The 16,231-nt window shown below is 39.9% G+C and overlaps 2 long non-coding RNA genes across 2 annotated transcripts; both read right to left on the minus strand.

Moving 5' to 3' along the window:
• Positions 1–852: 852 nt before the first annotated feature.
• Positions 853–5,499, minus strand: LOC119773080. Its single transcript, XR_005279336.1, has 3 exons — positions 5,227–5,499; positions 2,910–2,957; positions 853–1,005 (listed from the first exon to the last, which is right to left on the minus strand). It is a non-coding gene; the product is annotated as an uncharacterized LOC119773080 (long non-coding RNA).
• Positions 5,500–12,459: 6,960 nt separating this feature from the next.
• On the minus strand, positions 12,460–13,701 carry LOC119773081. Its single transcript, XR_005279337.1, has 2 exons — positions 13,652–13,701; positions 12,460–12,816 (listed from the first exon to the last, which is right to left on the minus strand). It is a non-coding gene; the product is annotated as an uncharacterized LOC119773081 (long non-coding RNA).
• Between the last annotated feature and the right edge of the window lie 2,530 nt (positions 13,702–16,231).

Here is a 16,231-nt window from a genome sequence, read left to right on the forward strand (position 1 = left end):
CAATATTGCAAACAGGTCGAGCTTGGAGAAAAATATTTTTCTGTCTTAAATCTGCCCTTTTGAGTATAATCAATATTAGAGTCTGTTAGAAGTATCCACTGAAAGCATGCCTACACCATTTCAGGTATGCATTAAATATTGTTTAACATTGTGATGATAATAATGCTTAAAATAAACTCACAATCTTTTCACACAACAGTTTTTTGTCAATACAAACCCACTGTCACTCTTAATGAGCTTTTAGCGCCATGGCTACTAGGGAGGTACTAAAATTCTTCTTCCTCTTCGTCTTTCAATTTTATTATTTAGTTGTGGTCAAAGCGCATATGTCAAATCTTACCCAGTAGTCTGCATCTTTGTCACACCATCTACCCTCATGTCCTTTTAAAAGCCATCCGTAATTCTCCTCCTTGTTATACCTCTAAACCTCCTGCCTTGCAGTTACGGCCTCATCATCTTTGTAGCAATCTACTTGTTATTCTTCCTTTTAAAAGTATGTGTCCAAACTTTCATACGTCTATCTTCATATCCACAACACCTAAAATGAGTTGATCTTGTGATGTACATACCTGATCCTATCCAAAAGCATGACTCCTTAAAATACTGCTGAGATTCTTTCTAACAGGTGGAATGTTAACATAAAGCGAGTTGGCCACTATACACGAAACATGCTGTCAAATATCATAGAAGTTCTTTTCCACTGCTGAGTTAATACTGCAATGATGCAGGAACAATTACACGCAGCTCCGATTGAGCTCATGAACTTATATTTCACTCATTTTAAACCTCAGAGGATGTTCTGGTTTTTAGCTACATCCATAAAATTAAATAAAATCAGATTTGTTACCACAGTTGCTGATGTTGTTAATTCTGATTTCAGTGACTTGTTGGCCAAGGTTGTGGATGTCAGTAGAGTTGACACTGATGTATTGGTAGCCTCATCTTTTGTCATATTGGAGCTGGTCGCCTCCATTGTTGCTGTTTTTGTCGAGACATAATCAGATCCTGTGGTAGAGACAAAAGTTATCCAAACATTTTTTAAGATGTCCCCAAATCAAGATCCTCATAATGTTGAAACTGTATAAATTTTGAAGAGTATAGGTTGGCAACGTCGGCCCTCGTGTGCCAGTGTTCTGCAGTTTTTGCATGCCTCCTCTCTTCATCACAGCTGGACCCATCCATCCATCCATCCATTTTCTTACACGTTTATCTTAAATGGGGTCGCGAGGAGTGCTGGTGCCTATCTCCAGTTGTCTACGGGCAAGGGGTACACCCTGGACAGGTCGCCAGTCCATCGCAGGGCCAAACAGGACAAACAACCATTCACGCTCACACCTAATGAGAATTTTGAGAAACCAATTAATCTAATGGCCATGTTTTTGGACTGTGGGAGGAAGCCGGAGTACCCAGAGAGAACCCACACATGCTCAGGGAGAACATGCAAACTCCATGCAGAAAGACTCCAGGCTGGGAATCAAACCCAGAACCTTCTTGCTGCAAGGCAGCAGTGCTACCACTGCGCCACTGAGCATCCCCAGCTGGAACCAATAAATGGTAAATGGCCAGACTTCCTCTAAACCTGGGGTGTTTGAGTGGTTCCTGAAAGGGGCGTGTGGTTTTCTTTCCAACCAAGCAATAGCACACCAGACTCCAGTTATCTAATCAAGAGAGTCCAATCTGAACATGATGACTTCATGAGATGAATGAGTCTGATGTGCTATTGCTTGGTTGGAAAGAAAACCTGCAGCCACACGGCCCTTTCTGGAACCACTTTGACACCCCTGCTCTAAACTTATCAACATGCCAAGGAAATAATTTGGCCTTTTGTTTCAGGTGTGTTGAAGCAGGGATGCACTCAATTGCCGACACTGCCTAAACACAGTCTGTCTATAAATCCAAAATAAATAAAGATTTCAAAACGTCCCTCCATTGCTGGATACGAAACAACACACTACCTTATCTTATCAAGTGAGTACAAAGGATTTGGGGTATTTTGATTTACATCAGGGAGTTCTCTGGTCATGTTGGTTAATTGTTTTTACACTTAAGCAACCTATTGAACTCATTGTTGAAGCATCTGGTCATAAAGAAAACTGTCAATTAAAGTTAAAATTAAAACCCTAATACCTTATACTTTGTTTTATAATCATGGTGTAATCATTTCTAAATGTTAATGTTGATGTGGAGATCACCTTAGCACTTTTTACTTGGTGACCCACAGGGGAATCTGTGGGTTATGTTATATTCTCTGTCAAGTTGTACTCAGATTCTCATTGTAAATTGGTGGAAAGCGGAAAGTCTGGTTTTGAAACCTTTTGAGTGCCAAAGTCAGATCAGCCATAGATCAGCTGAAAGCGTCTGAAACGCTCTATAGGCAGGAAAGGAGATCTCTGATCCACGTGGAGCTTGAAATAGAGCTATTCATCTTTACATTGAGTTAATAGAGAAGTTGGAGCATAATCAGGAAGTATAGGCATAATCTTTTGGGGGACTTGTGGCATGTGTCAATATTTGGAGGACTGTCAGTCATTAATAGTAGTTAATTATAGTTTAGAGCTTCCCCTTGAGAGTACTGACTTGAACCACATAAGAAATCAGAAAGGCTTGGAGCTTCTCCCAAAATAAAAATTACCCAAAGAGTGGAGACATGAAATAAAGCAAGGCTGCAAAGATAGAAAGGGTTGGAGTGACCAAAGGAATGATTTTTCCAGGTTGCTATATATGATGGATGGATGGATGGATGGATGGATGGATGGATGGATGGATGGATGGATGGATGGATGGATGGATGGATGGATGGATGGATGGATGGATGGATGGATGGATGGATGGATGGATGGATGGATGGACGGATGGATGGATGGAAAAGACACTAATCCATGATTAACAGAGCATATGAAAAACTTTACCTTGTGTGACCATGTTCTGTTCTGTTGTATTTATTTGAGCTGAGGTTTCTGCAAATATATCATAAAAAGAAATAAATAAAAAATTAAATACTGAAAACCAGGAAGAGAGATCATAAAGGTTAGGTTAATAAGAAAAGGGCAAGTAAACAATTGATGTAATGCTTTTAGTGTGTTACATTTTAACTGGATTAATAGCTCTAAACTGTGGAAACATATAAAACATTAGACTGTATTTTCTAGGCTGGTACTAGATTTGTCCCACAATGAGTGGATACCTCTAGAATATCTCGAAATGTTTCTGAATACTAGAAAGACTCAAAATGGAAAAACTTTAGACAAATGAGTCTAGTAAGTACAGGATATAACATAATAGTTGGGTTTAGAGAAGAGACAAGAAGCTACAATTAGAACCCTACGATTTGGTTTCTGTGTATCTCCTCCCATCAGACTTTCTTTTAGTTCAGTTTTCAAACTGACTACAAGCAGTCCTAATTATTTCCACTATCAAATCTGTAACATAGAAGCATGGGCTACAATTAATCCAAATAAATAAATAAATACACAACTGTAGCTACAATGGTAGTGCTCTCTATGCACTTTTAAGTATATTTTTCACTACTTTTAGTGCACTTTAACAAGTCCGAGGACTCCAACACTCCATCAACGCAATTATTTACGTTGATGGTGATAAGCCACAATGCAGCCACAGCTGCCCTGGGGCAAAATGATGGCAGCAAGGCTATTATACAGTCATGATCACCAACAGGAGACAAGATGCAGGACGCACCACCGCCACCCAGACAGATGAAGCAAGGGTTTGACCCGACAACTCACTGTTTACTGTAGAGGGAGACCCCTACCTCCTGAGCCACCATCGCCCCTTCCTCATATCCTTTAATTTAAAAACAAAGATAAAAGTCCAAGATCTATGCCCGAATTTGATCTAATCCTCAAGGACATGTGCCAAGGTAGACAAAGATTTCTAAAGAAATGTCCTAGCTTGCATCTACAATAGAAAATATGAAATGCAGATGTACAGATGCATGCATAGCTTTTACTGGTAATGGTGGACCGTCACCCGCTGCTTGTCAATGTAGCTGCTTTTCAGATGTGTGAAAAAAAACAAATGTTCGCCTAAAATGTGTGAAAGAGGTGTTAGAAGTCTGATCACATTATAATTCTATTTCATATGCTGCAAAACTTAAAGTTTCTCTGATGTTTAGATTGTATTGATATCCTGTTAATGCATTGCTCTTTAACTCAAGTTTGATATATAAGAATGTAATAGCTTTAAATCCTAAGCTGAAAGTGATGCCAAAAAAGCGATACTGTATGGAGATGAAGATGGAGCTTATAACACATTTAAACTGTGGTTGAAGTGAACACAGGCAGTGGTGGCTCAACTTTGTATTTTTATTTAGACCTTATAAAACAAACAACTGTTGTTGTAATATCTCACTGTGTCCCAACTCCCACACCCATTATGCTTCCTGAACAGCCTTCATGACCAGACATGGCGGCTGTTCTTAGTGTAACACTGCTAACCTACAACCTTACATTTTTATTTTAGTGTTATCAACTGTTTATGTCACTTTGTTTAACAGTTTAGTTATTTAGTGAGTGATAAAACAAAGGGCATCATAGTCATCAGTTAATTAGCCCCAGAGCTAAAGGTCAATATTTTTGAAATTTATAATTTTCCTTGGCTTTTTTAACTCTGGAAACATGCAAATGTCTGGTCGTACTAAATTTATACATTTAGCTATAGTTTTTGGAAGTTATTATAGCGGTGAATTATATAGCACAACTTCTCAAATCTAACATTTTTCATCTGTTTTGGGGAAATAAATAAGTGAAAAAAAATACATTAAAAAAATGACCTGGAAGAAGCTAGCCCTATATTGAGATGCCAAATATATTAAGACATTTTATTGCTTCCTCCTAAACAGAATATAAGCTGATGCCACATTTTAGCACGTGTACACTTTGCACATTAAAAATATGAAAGTTCTTCTTGGAAGAAACATAAATTTACTGCAGTGTAACTTACTTTCTGTATGAAATGCATGATTAAAATGACTAATTAATTACGTGGAAATCATGCAAATGCATATTTAAGTCCAAAAGAAGACGTACCAGGATAGCAAAGCACAAAATATGAAGTAACGTTCTTGCATCATTTCACTGAAATGAATTTGAGAAGTGAAAGTTTCAAATTAGACATCTGAGGAAGCATCTTTCTAAGCCTAATTAAAGCTTTGAGGGAAACTAGAAGACGCAGAGAGCAACAGTCGGTTTGCAATTGAGGTAAACTCACCCAGGAAGCAGAGCAGAAACAACAGCTTCAGCATCATGGTTAAAATGTTCCTCTTTGGTCTTCAGTACTTTCCTTTGTTGTTATTTTTTTAAAAGGAGCTGTAATCACCAGTGAAGCAGCAGTTTTCCTTTTATCAGTACTATTTTTCCTCTTTCTTTTATCCTTTTGCTTTGCTGCGTTTCTCACTTTTTTACTTTTTAACCCGAAGCCTCGCTTTCTCTCTCTCTCTCTCTCTCTGTATCACCCGCCCTCCCCCATCCTCTCATATCATCCTTTTATTCAGCGTTGCTCTCTTCAGCTCCGCTGTCTCCTCTCTGATGTACGTTACATTTTGTGGTTTGTAGAATTCAAACTGCCTCTGAGGCCTGACCTCATCAAGGTTTTTTGTTGTGAGGTGGAGCCACGAATAAGAACTGCATCTCATCTTCCACTATTGGCCTGTGGCCTTTCAGTTCAATTCAATTCACATCACATGTCAGCTCAAGGCACTTTAAAGTTCACCAGATCATGCAGTCAAATTGTTTTCTATCTAAGGAAACCCAGTTAATTGCTTGGACTCATTGACTCAAAGGCAATCCCTCACACTAAGCATTCTTGTAGCGACAGTGGAGAGGAAAAACTCCCTTTTAACAAGAGCTATGGCTCTGGGTGAGTTTGGCAACTGTATTAAAAAGATATCTAGGATTATTCTTATTCTCCTCTATTAATGAGGAGAAATATGGTGCTCTTGCTTTACAAAGGGTGCCCGTAGGCCTGTGGAGCGATATTTTCTCTCCAGTTGAGTAGCATTTATCTACAGTGTGTGCAGCTCTGCATTAAACCAGGGAGCCAGCTTTCTATTTTTAAAGTTTTTCTTTTTCAAAGGGGCTGCGTTGTCTAAGGCAGTACTCAGATAACTAGCAACCCCATCAACATAATCATCAACCTGTGAAGGGGACACTGAACACTCACAACCTGCAAAAGACCTGGACCTCCACTAATCTCTCTGTCCTCCTCAGCAGTGAACCCACTCGTGACCAGTCAAGCCCCCTCTTGGATCTGAACATACTTTGTACATTTATTATTAATAAATCTTTGAACTTTTTCATCTGCCTCCGAGTGTTCTGCATGTGGGTTAGACACATTAATCCCAACATGACAAATAGTGTCTAAGATAGCATTAAAGGCTGCACTTTATCTATAACCTTTAATGTCAGCATGGATGTTAAAATCCCCCACTATGATGACCCTGTCAATATTAAACACCAAATCATATAGGAACTCTGACAACTCATCTAAAAATTCAGAATAAGGACCTGGTGGATAATAAAAGGTAACAAAAAGAAGAGGTTTTCTGGCTTTGCAATTTGGAAGAGGGAAAGTAAGGGTTAAATGTTCAATAGAGTTGTAATAATTAACTGCCTTGGGTGTAATCAGTAAGTCAGACTGAAAGATTGTTGCTACTCCTCCTCCTCGCCCAGAACTTCTAGATATGTGAAAAATTAAATAACTAGAAGGAGTTGCCACATTTATGCTCACGTAATCCTCTTGCTGCGACCAAGTTTCTGTTAGGCAAAATAAATCAATGTGATTATCACAAATCAAGTCATTAACTAGCAGACTTTTTGAAAAAGAGATGTTTTGTTAAATAAACCACATTTAATCGTTTTAACTTTTCCCCAAATGGAGTTATTTTAATTTTGCTAATTTATTAGATTTTGGTTGGGGGAAAGACACTGCCTGGATGGAGTAATCAGTGGCTAACAGTAGAGAAGCTGTGTTAAACTGCGACTCTGCTTCCTGATCTGCACCCTGGGTGGTCAGGGTTTTGGTGGACTAATAAATGTGGCCAGATTCCTAGAAAGAAGAGCTGCACCATCCGAAGTGGGATGGATGCTGTCTCTCCGAATCAGACCAGGCTTTCCCAAAAAGGATTGCAAATTATTAATGTAGCCCTTGTTGTTTTCAGGACGACATGCGGCTAAACATGTCATCACTCGTCAGATCAGGGAGGGGACCAGAGAAAATTACAGAGTCGGACATTGTTTTGGTAAACTCACACACTGAAGCAACACTATTTTTAGTGACCTCCGATCGGCATAACAGGGTGTCATTACCGCCAGCGTGAGTAACAACCTTACTGTATTTAACCTTATCCTTTAGCAGATTCAGGTAAAATTTGATGTCGCCCGGCAAACATTTGACTATGGTCCCTGGTGTCTCTAATGCCACTTTTCTGACTGGAGCTGCCAATTACCAGAGTGGACTTCTCAGTGGGTGCGTTACTGAGTGGGGAAAACCGGTTAGAAACGTAGACAGGTTGGTGGTTGGTGGGTTTCTTATGACGTTAAGCCAAAATTAGAGCAAATGTCTACAGAGCAGAGAAAATACAGTAGGGCAAAAAAGTATTTAGTCAGCCACCAATAGTGCAAGTTCTCCCACTCAAAAAGATGAGCGAGGCCGGTAATTTTCATCATAGAAATACCTCAACTATGAGAGACAAAATGAGAAAAAAAAATCCAGAAAATCACATTGTCTGATTTTTAAAGAATTTATTTGCAAAATATGGTGGAAAATAAGTATTTGGTCAGCTACAAACAAGCAAGAGTTCTGGCTCTCACAGACCTGTAACTTCTTCTGTAAGAGGCTCCTCTGTCCTCCACTTGTTACCTTCATTAATGGCACCTGTTTGAACCCGTTATCAGTATAAAAGACACCTGTCCACAACCTCAAACAGTCACACTCTAAACTCCACCATGGCCAAAACTAGAGAGCTGTCAAAGGACACCCGAAACAAAATTGTAGACCTGCACCAGGCTGGGAAGTCTGAATCTGCAATAGGTAAACAGCTTGGTGTGAAGAAATCAACTGTGGGATCAATTATTAGAAAATGGAAAACATACAAGACCACTGATAATCTTCCTCGATCTGGGGCTCCACGCAAGATCTCACCCCGTGGGGTCAAAATGATCACAAGAAGGGTGAGTAAAAATCCCAGAACCACACGGGGGGACCTAGTGAATGACCTGCAGAGAGCTGGGACCAAAGTAACAAAGGCTGCCATCAGTAACACACTACGCCGCCAGGGACTCAAATCCTGCAGTGCCAGACGTGTCCCCCTGCTTAAGCCAGTACATGTCAAGGCCCGTCTCAAGTTTGCTAGAGAGCATTTGATCCAGACGATGACTGGGAGAATATCACATGGTCAGATGAAACCAAAATAGAACTTTTTGGTAAAAACGCCACTCGTCGTGTTTGGAGGAGAGAGAATGCTGAGTTGCATCCAAAGAACACCATACCTACAGTGAAGCATGGCGGTGGAAACATCATGCTTTGGGGCTGTTTTTCTGCTAAGGGACCAGGACGACTGATCCGTGTGAAGGAAAGAATGAATGGGGCCATGTATCGTCAAATTTTGAGTGAAAACCTCCTTCCATCAGCAAGGGCATTGAAGATGAAACGTGGCTGGGTCTTTCAGCATGACAATGATCCCAAACACACCGCCCGGGTAACGAAGGAGTGGCTTCATAAGAAGCATTTCAAGGTCCTGGAGTGGCCTAGCCAGTCTCCAGATCTCAACCCCATAGAAAATCTTTGGAGGGAGTTGAAAGTCCGTGTTGCCAAGCGACAGCCCCAGAACATCACTGCTCTAGAGGAGATCTGCATGGAGGAATGGGCCAAAATACCAGTAACAGTGTGTGAAAACCTTGTGAAGACTTGCAGAAAACGTTTGATCTCTGTCATTGCCAACAAAGGGTATATAACAAAGTATTGAGATGAACTTTTGTTATTGACCAAATACTTATTTTCCACCATATTTTGCAAACAAATTCTTTAAAAATCAGACAATGGGATTTTCTGGATTTTTTTTTCTCATTTTGTCTCTCATAGTTGAGGTATATCTACGATGAAAATTACCGGCCTCTCTCATCTTTTTAAGTGGGAGAACTTGCGCTATTGGTGGCTGACTAAATACTTTTTTGCCCCACTGTATCTGACCAAATATATTGTTTTATGTGCAGGAAAAGGGTCATTAGGACTCAGTCTCTCCTTTCATTCTAAATGTCCCCTTTTTTATGCCCCCTCCATGTACTTTTCTTTTTTTCTTTTCGTGTTAACATTTTCCATATGCGCTCTCTACCACCCAAACCTGCCAGTCTTCTTCCTCCTCTACCTGCCAATTGTTTGGTGTCTTTCTGTAAATCACTCTCAGTATAACTCAGTGTTCAGGAACTGAGTCATCAGCCACAGAGCAAGCTCCATATCCACACAGGATGCAACAGTAGCTCTTCTTTCTCGCCTCTCCCTCACGAACACATATGAGAGCAATCAAAAATTCAATTTACAGCTACAATCTTAACAAGGCATTTCATTTTAAATGTTCTTTACTCCTTTCATTGCTTCTTCAAAACTTAGTTTGGCTTGAAGCCAAATTCTCCACAGTGTCCATTCTCTTTAACAGGTCCCCCCGTTCAAATGCTTATTAGCACAGACAGTAAATTAGCCAATCACATGTCAGCAGCTCAGTTTACTAGATGTAGTAACTACCTTCTAAAGGTTAAAAACAGCATCAAAACGGGAAAGAAAGGGGATTCCATGCCCCATGAAGGCGGTGGTCGGATTTTCATACAGACTGTTCTGAGTGAAACTGAAACTTTTGATAAACTTAGCTTTTCAAGATGAAAATGTCTCTCACTTCATCACAGAGAAGAGTCTGGAATGGAAAAGTATTCTCAGAGCCTTAGATTAGCAGATTGAAAGGTCTTGTTGATCTCACAGGAGAGGAGTGGGTAAGGATGATGATGATAAAAATAAAAGAAATGGCTTTATTGTCCTACGGTGAGGGAAAACCTGTAGACAGACATCAAACTTGCACTCAAAATTAAATCATGCGAAAAGATCAACACATTTAAGCTGCACAGCAGATGAGAAAAGGAAAACCCCTTGGAATGGAAAATACTTTAGCTGTTAATAAGAATAGACGTATTTAGGTAAAAAGCAAATAACTAAAAAGCACACTCCTCCATAGCAGAAAGAAGCAATCTGTAAAGCACATTGAATGGGTTAGAACTGTCAAATAAAAAAGAGATCACATAAAGAGCCTGTGTGTGCAAATGATTATCTGCACTGTTGGAAGCAGAAAAGATTTTTGCAAAGAAGTTTACCAGTAAGTAGAAGATTTGTGGAAATGCTGCATGGCATGCATCTATAATCCAACAGTCTGTCACTAAACGAGCTCTCCAATAGAGATTTATACATTTTATCTACTTTTTGTCTCCCACCTGCATTATTAGCAGAAGAAATCCATATTTTCCATCCATCTTCTCCCGCTTAGTCCTTGTCAGTGTCTTGTTGCGGGTGATGCCTATCTCCGTCAGTCTACAAGCGAGAGTTGGGGTACACCATGGACAGGTCACCAGTCTGTTGCAGGGCAACACAGAGAAACATAAAGACATAGAACAATGCACAGATACACTCACAACTAAGCATAACGTAGAGCCAATTAACCTAACAGTCATGTTTTTGGACTGTGGGTGTAATGAGACAGAGACTGGATCCAAATAAACCAAGACAGGTTAGTGACGTTTGATTGGTTTATTGAAAGGGTTAATCTGATAGCTGGGCTGAATCTGTGTGGGCAAACAGGCTGCAGGTAGACAGGCGGGCAGATTGAGGGAGGCTTTACCAGTTAGATCCAGGATAGAGAGGCAGGCAGTTGAGCGGAGCTTTTCCGCGTCAGAGATCCAGAGAGAGGGGAGCAGGCAGGCCGATCATAACGACTCAGAGATCCGGGGATCCAGAGGCAGAGCAGAGAGGGTAATCAGGCAGGCAGAATCAAACAGGGGTCTGGCAGGCTTGGAATCAGGAGGCAGATCAGGTCAGAAACAGATTGGCGGTCAGGTACTCTTTTAGATGCTGGACTATTCGTAGCGGTTTGGCTCAAGATAATCTGGCACAGAGGACTGATCTGATGGGGTTTTTAAAGTGCTGGAAACAGGTGACTCCGGTCAGAGCTGATTGCGGACAGGTGGAGCAGAGCAGGTGTATGGACTGAGTGATCAGGCAAGAATCAGTGCAGAAACCATTAAAGTGGGAGGAATTGCCTCTAGAGAACCCACACATGCACAGGGACAACATGCAAACTCCATGCAGAAAGACCCTTGGCCAGAGACTCCAACCCAGAACCTTCTTGCTGCAAGGCAACAGCGCAGCCAACTGTGGCACTGTCCAACAGGCAGGAGAAATCTTAAATAAAATCAGGTCCTTATTAGTTAGCTAATTAAGCTACTTTTCATCAGCTGCGGATGAGTTGCTGCACCAAAATCCCATACCATAAAAGACCACCGATGGATGCAGCGTCAAGGAAGGCATTTACGAAGGGCCCTAACCTTCAAAAGATGAGTTCTCTTTGTCTTTGAGGAGGCCGACTATGACAGAGTCATCTCAGAGCTTTTGAAGGTGACAGAGTGAGGAGTAGCTGAAGAGGCCTGCAGAAATGGCTCCATCACAGTTCACTAGTGTTGGAAAGTCAGTGCAGCAGGATGGTACCCAACTTCTGCATTCGAGTTGGATGCTGCTCACATCATCCCTAGTTAGACTTTCCTACTTTATGTTTGAAGTGGTTCTTTATTATGTATGTAAGACAGTTATCAGGAACTTCTTGTCTTTATAATATGTTTTAGTGTTGTGTTTATGCACATAATACAGTCTATAACTGAAGGTGGGATTTTAATTGTTATGGATGTAACAGTGGGCATGGAGAATATGGGGGTACACAAGTAGAAAACACATTTACCTTGAAGATTACGTCCCTCTAACTTCTAGTGTTCAAATTCTGATGATAATAAAGGCACCATTAGTCCAGCAGGGAAAGAATTTAACTTTAATATGAAAGTGATTGCTTTGTAATTTAAAATATGAATACAAGACATTGGGTATATTGTGCACGTTCTCTGTTCAAGGAAGGAATTAAAATAAAGCTGGAAGAGTGGGAATTTAACACAAGTTACCATTACTTAATGCATAAATGCTCCATATTAACTTCACAAAAATTGCTAGAGATAAGAGCAAATGATAGTAGATTTTTTTTTTTCAAATTAGAGAATAACTGTTTAGTTTAATTAAAAGAAGAATTTAATCTGAATAAATGTAGCAAGGCTGGATAGAGTTATCAGAAGTTACACTCAAGTAAAAGTAACATCAACATTTTATTACTCAATTAAAAGTAAAAATAGTGGAGAGAGTTCATGCTGGATCAAATTTTATTTATTGTTTAGATATTATGCAGTCAGACAGACTTTGTGTAGAAGTTCAGGTAATTTACAGAATAAAATTCAAATAAATGACATGATTAACAAATTCACTTCATAATTCCAACCAAAATGTAAATTTGAAATTTCCATTGTTTAATTTACTGCCAAACAATCAAACCCCAATGTAAGCTAAAACATTTCTTATAATGCAGCCTAAATAAAGAGGAAGAAACAAAACTCTTTATTCCCTTTATTCATCATCATTTTCAGTCTTTTATGCACAGACTTAAGATCACAGAAACCAGGCAGAGGTTTTGCACCTTGGCAACAGCTCCTCTCTGTGGTGAGAGTTCGCTAGCTGTAAAGAGAGAAACAGAGAAACGATAGAAAACAATTAAGGTTCCCTGAAAAAAAATACTTTCTATTCCTACTGGATGGATGGATGAATGGATGGATGGATGGATGGATGGATGGATGGATGGATGGATGGATGGATGGATGGATGGATGGATGGATGGATGGATGGATGGATGGATGGATGGATGGATGATGGATGGATGGACGGTTTATTTTCTTTTGTAAGTTTTATTGATTTACTGAGTTTTAACTGTTTTAACTGATTAAATGTTTTAACTGATTAAATGTTTTGAAACATGCGTCTGTTACTCGGACGCCTAGTTTCTGCAGGCAGCGCCTCGGTGACCTCTACTGTAGACAGAGTTATTATATACAGTGGGGTGAAAATGAAAGAAGGGCTGTAGTGAGTATTTAGCATTATCAGAAAAAAAAATATCCTCTTTTTATTGTCATTACAAAGAAAATCTAAACTAAATTATATAGTAAGATTTCCACCTAAAATTATATATACATTTGTAAATTTGACCTTCATTTGATTCCAAATGTATATTTCTGGTCAATAAATGTCTTATTGAATGTCTAGTTCTAGAAGTTATCACTACCAACATGTCTCACTGAAACTTACTTGTAACCTTCTTCGTCTGATGAAGCCATTACAATCAAGTATCTACTTAAATATTTATCTTTTAGCGGGTTTTTCATATCTAAGAACCCTTATTCTCTGTAAAATCTTACTAACCAAGGACCTGTCTGCCCCTCCAGTTGTTCTGTTCAAATGCATTTAAATAATAGCAGCAGGAAGTTTTGCAAGCATTAACAAAGGTGGTTAAGGTTACCTGAGGAGAATATCCAATGGCCCTCAGTAGGAAAATTATCATAATTATGAGTATGATTATAATAATCATAATCATACTCATAATAACTTGATGAATTCACTGTAACACAAAATACAAAGAAAATATCAAGTAAGACAAATCAAAAACTGTCCAAACAGATGGTGCAATATCTGCAGCTACTTTTTTTTTTAAACCAGATGTTGTAAGAAAAAAAAGAACACATGACATTTTGGAATAGTAATTAACCATCATACAACAATATTCGGGTTCCATCCTCTGGATATAACTTTTAACAATCTCCACAGGAAGTGATGTGCATGTTATTGATGCTGTGGGAGAAATAATGTCGTTACAGAAAGACAAAAAGTGAGTAAAAACACCATATAATAGTGTTTTTACTCACTTTACTAAACAATATATATACTTTTTTCAGGGTTTAATTCCCACTCTTTTCTGTATTTTTGACTGTACAGTTTAGACTGAGACATAATGATTCTCACCAGCAGATCAATGTTAATCTTAGAGAGGAAAACACAATGGACAAGGTGATTAAGTGACTGACTGCAGAGATGGCAAAAGTACTCACTTTCCGTACTTGAGTAAAAGTACAGATACTTGTGTTAAAAAATACTCTGGTAAAAGTGGAAGTACTGATTAAACTTCTTTACTCAAGTAAAAGTAAAAAAGTACAGGCTTGTAAATTTACTTAAAGTATAAAAGTAAAAGTAGAAACCACTTTTTTCATGCCGTTGCCTACATTTTAAATGGATGTCTGCCAATAGGACTAGATCTCCGTTGTGTTCATTTTCAATCATCTCGTCATCCATACTACTATGCTAACGCCACCGCCACCAAGCTGCAATGATTTGCCGCGAATGAATGCCGCCGAATCTGTCGATTTATCTTGTAGTGGTGCGTCAAATGCAACGTAGATTCCCATCCAATTAGATTGAATTTGGTATTGATGACGTGAAAAATAATAACGGTAACTCCATTGAAATGATTCAAAACTAAAGTAACGAGCCAATTTTTTAAAATGTAAGGAGTAGAAAGTAAAGATATTGGTGTAAAAATGTAAGGAGTAGAAGTAAAAAGTCGCCATAAAAATAAGTAGTAAAGTAAAGTAAAAATATCAAAAAAATCTACTTGAGTACAGTAACGAAGTATTTGTACTTCGTTACTTCCCATCTCTGACTGACTGTGGCTGTGTGAATCAAATGCTGTTATTTATGTAAGATAAAATATTTCAAATTCAGTTATTTATTTTAGACCAAATAAAATTTTACATTTACATCCCGCTCGCTCCCGCCTTGAATGTAAGTCAGGGCGGAGCGGCACCCCGTGATCAATTTGCGCCGTCAATCCCGGCGCATGCGCGCTTCATTTGCAGTATGGACGCTGAGGGTAAACATCCTGCGGCTCTGACTGCAGCGCTGAGAGAGACTCCTGCGGGAGCGGGAGAACGGGGTTGGGATGGGGGAGGCGCCCCACGGCAGCAGCTGCCGCTGGAGGACAAGAATAGGAACGATACATGCTTTCACATAAGAGTCTCCAAAAGCCGCCAGTGACACCGTAAAAAGTCGCCAGATTTGTCGCTAGTCGCTTTTTTGAAAAATAGTCACTGGAGGGGTCTGAAAAGTCGCTAAATATAGCGACAAAGTCGCTGAGTTGGCAAAACTGTGGGGGTGGGGGTGGCGCAGCAAAGATCAAAGGGACTGAACTTAAACCAGGTTCACTACGGTAAAGACTGTTGGGATCTGGAGCTGTACCACCTTCCTCCAGCAGAGTGCGCCGTGGGTCTCCCGGAGCTGGAGCCTTCCAGCACACCTGAGACGCATCTACTCATCAGGAGACCTCCCCTTTATAACCAGCTGCCAGACCTTCTTTGACGCTGCTGTGTTGACCTTAGTTTGGTTAGCAACCTGAGCCTTTGAAACTGAAAGAATCTTAGTTGTCTCTAGTGAGAGATCAGATTCTTACTCTCCTCTGTTTTTGCCTCACAGGAAACCTGTCTTTAGCCTGAAGCTCTGGGTGAGCTTAACCTGCCAATCTGCCCTGGAGAGCCAAACCTGAAGATTCCTATGTGGATTTCCCTGCTGCTCTCAGTGAAGAGCTGGAAACTCTGATCAAGGTCTGCCATTCTAAGTCAGAAGCTAGACGCTGCAGCTGCTCGTGTACTCTGCTGAACCAACAGTCTCTGGACCCAACGGTTCCCTCTCTCTCAAAGAGAAGCCCGGATTCAGTCAAGGTAGAATCTGAATAATCTAAGGACTCATTACTCATCTGCCTGCCCTGCTAATCAAACTATCATCTCTGCAGACTTCAGTGAACCAGCCCGGACCTGTTCCAGATCCTGTACCTTATCTTGTGTTTTCTGAACCTTCAATAAACTCTGTTAAACTTTTACCCAGCCTCCGTTGTGTTCTGCATGTGGGCTAAGAACCTTAAACCTATCATGACAAAGACTGACGCCTCCATACATGGGTTATATGCACTACATCTGCTGGAATCTTCTCAGTGCAATTAATTCCTTTCTCGTTTGATCAGATTAAATTGCCTCTGTGAAGTACCTTGAGATGA

Source organism: Cyprinodon tularosa, unplaced genomic scaffold, assembly GCF_016077235.1.
Source record: "Cyprinodon tularosa strain WSP-4 unplaced genomic scaffold, ASM1607723v1 ctg740, whole genome shotgun sequence".
Taxonomy (NCBI): Eukaryota; Metazoa; Chordata; class Actinopteri; order Cyprinodontiformes; family Cyprinodontidae; genus Cyprinodon; species Cyprinodon tularosa.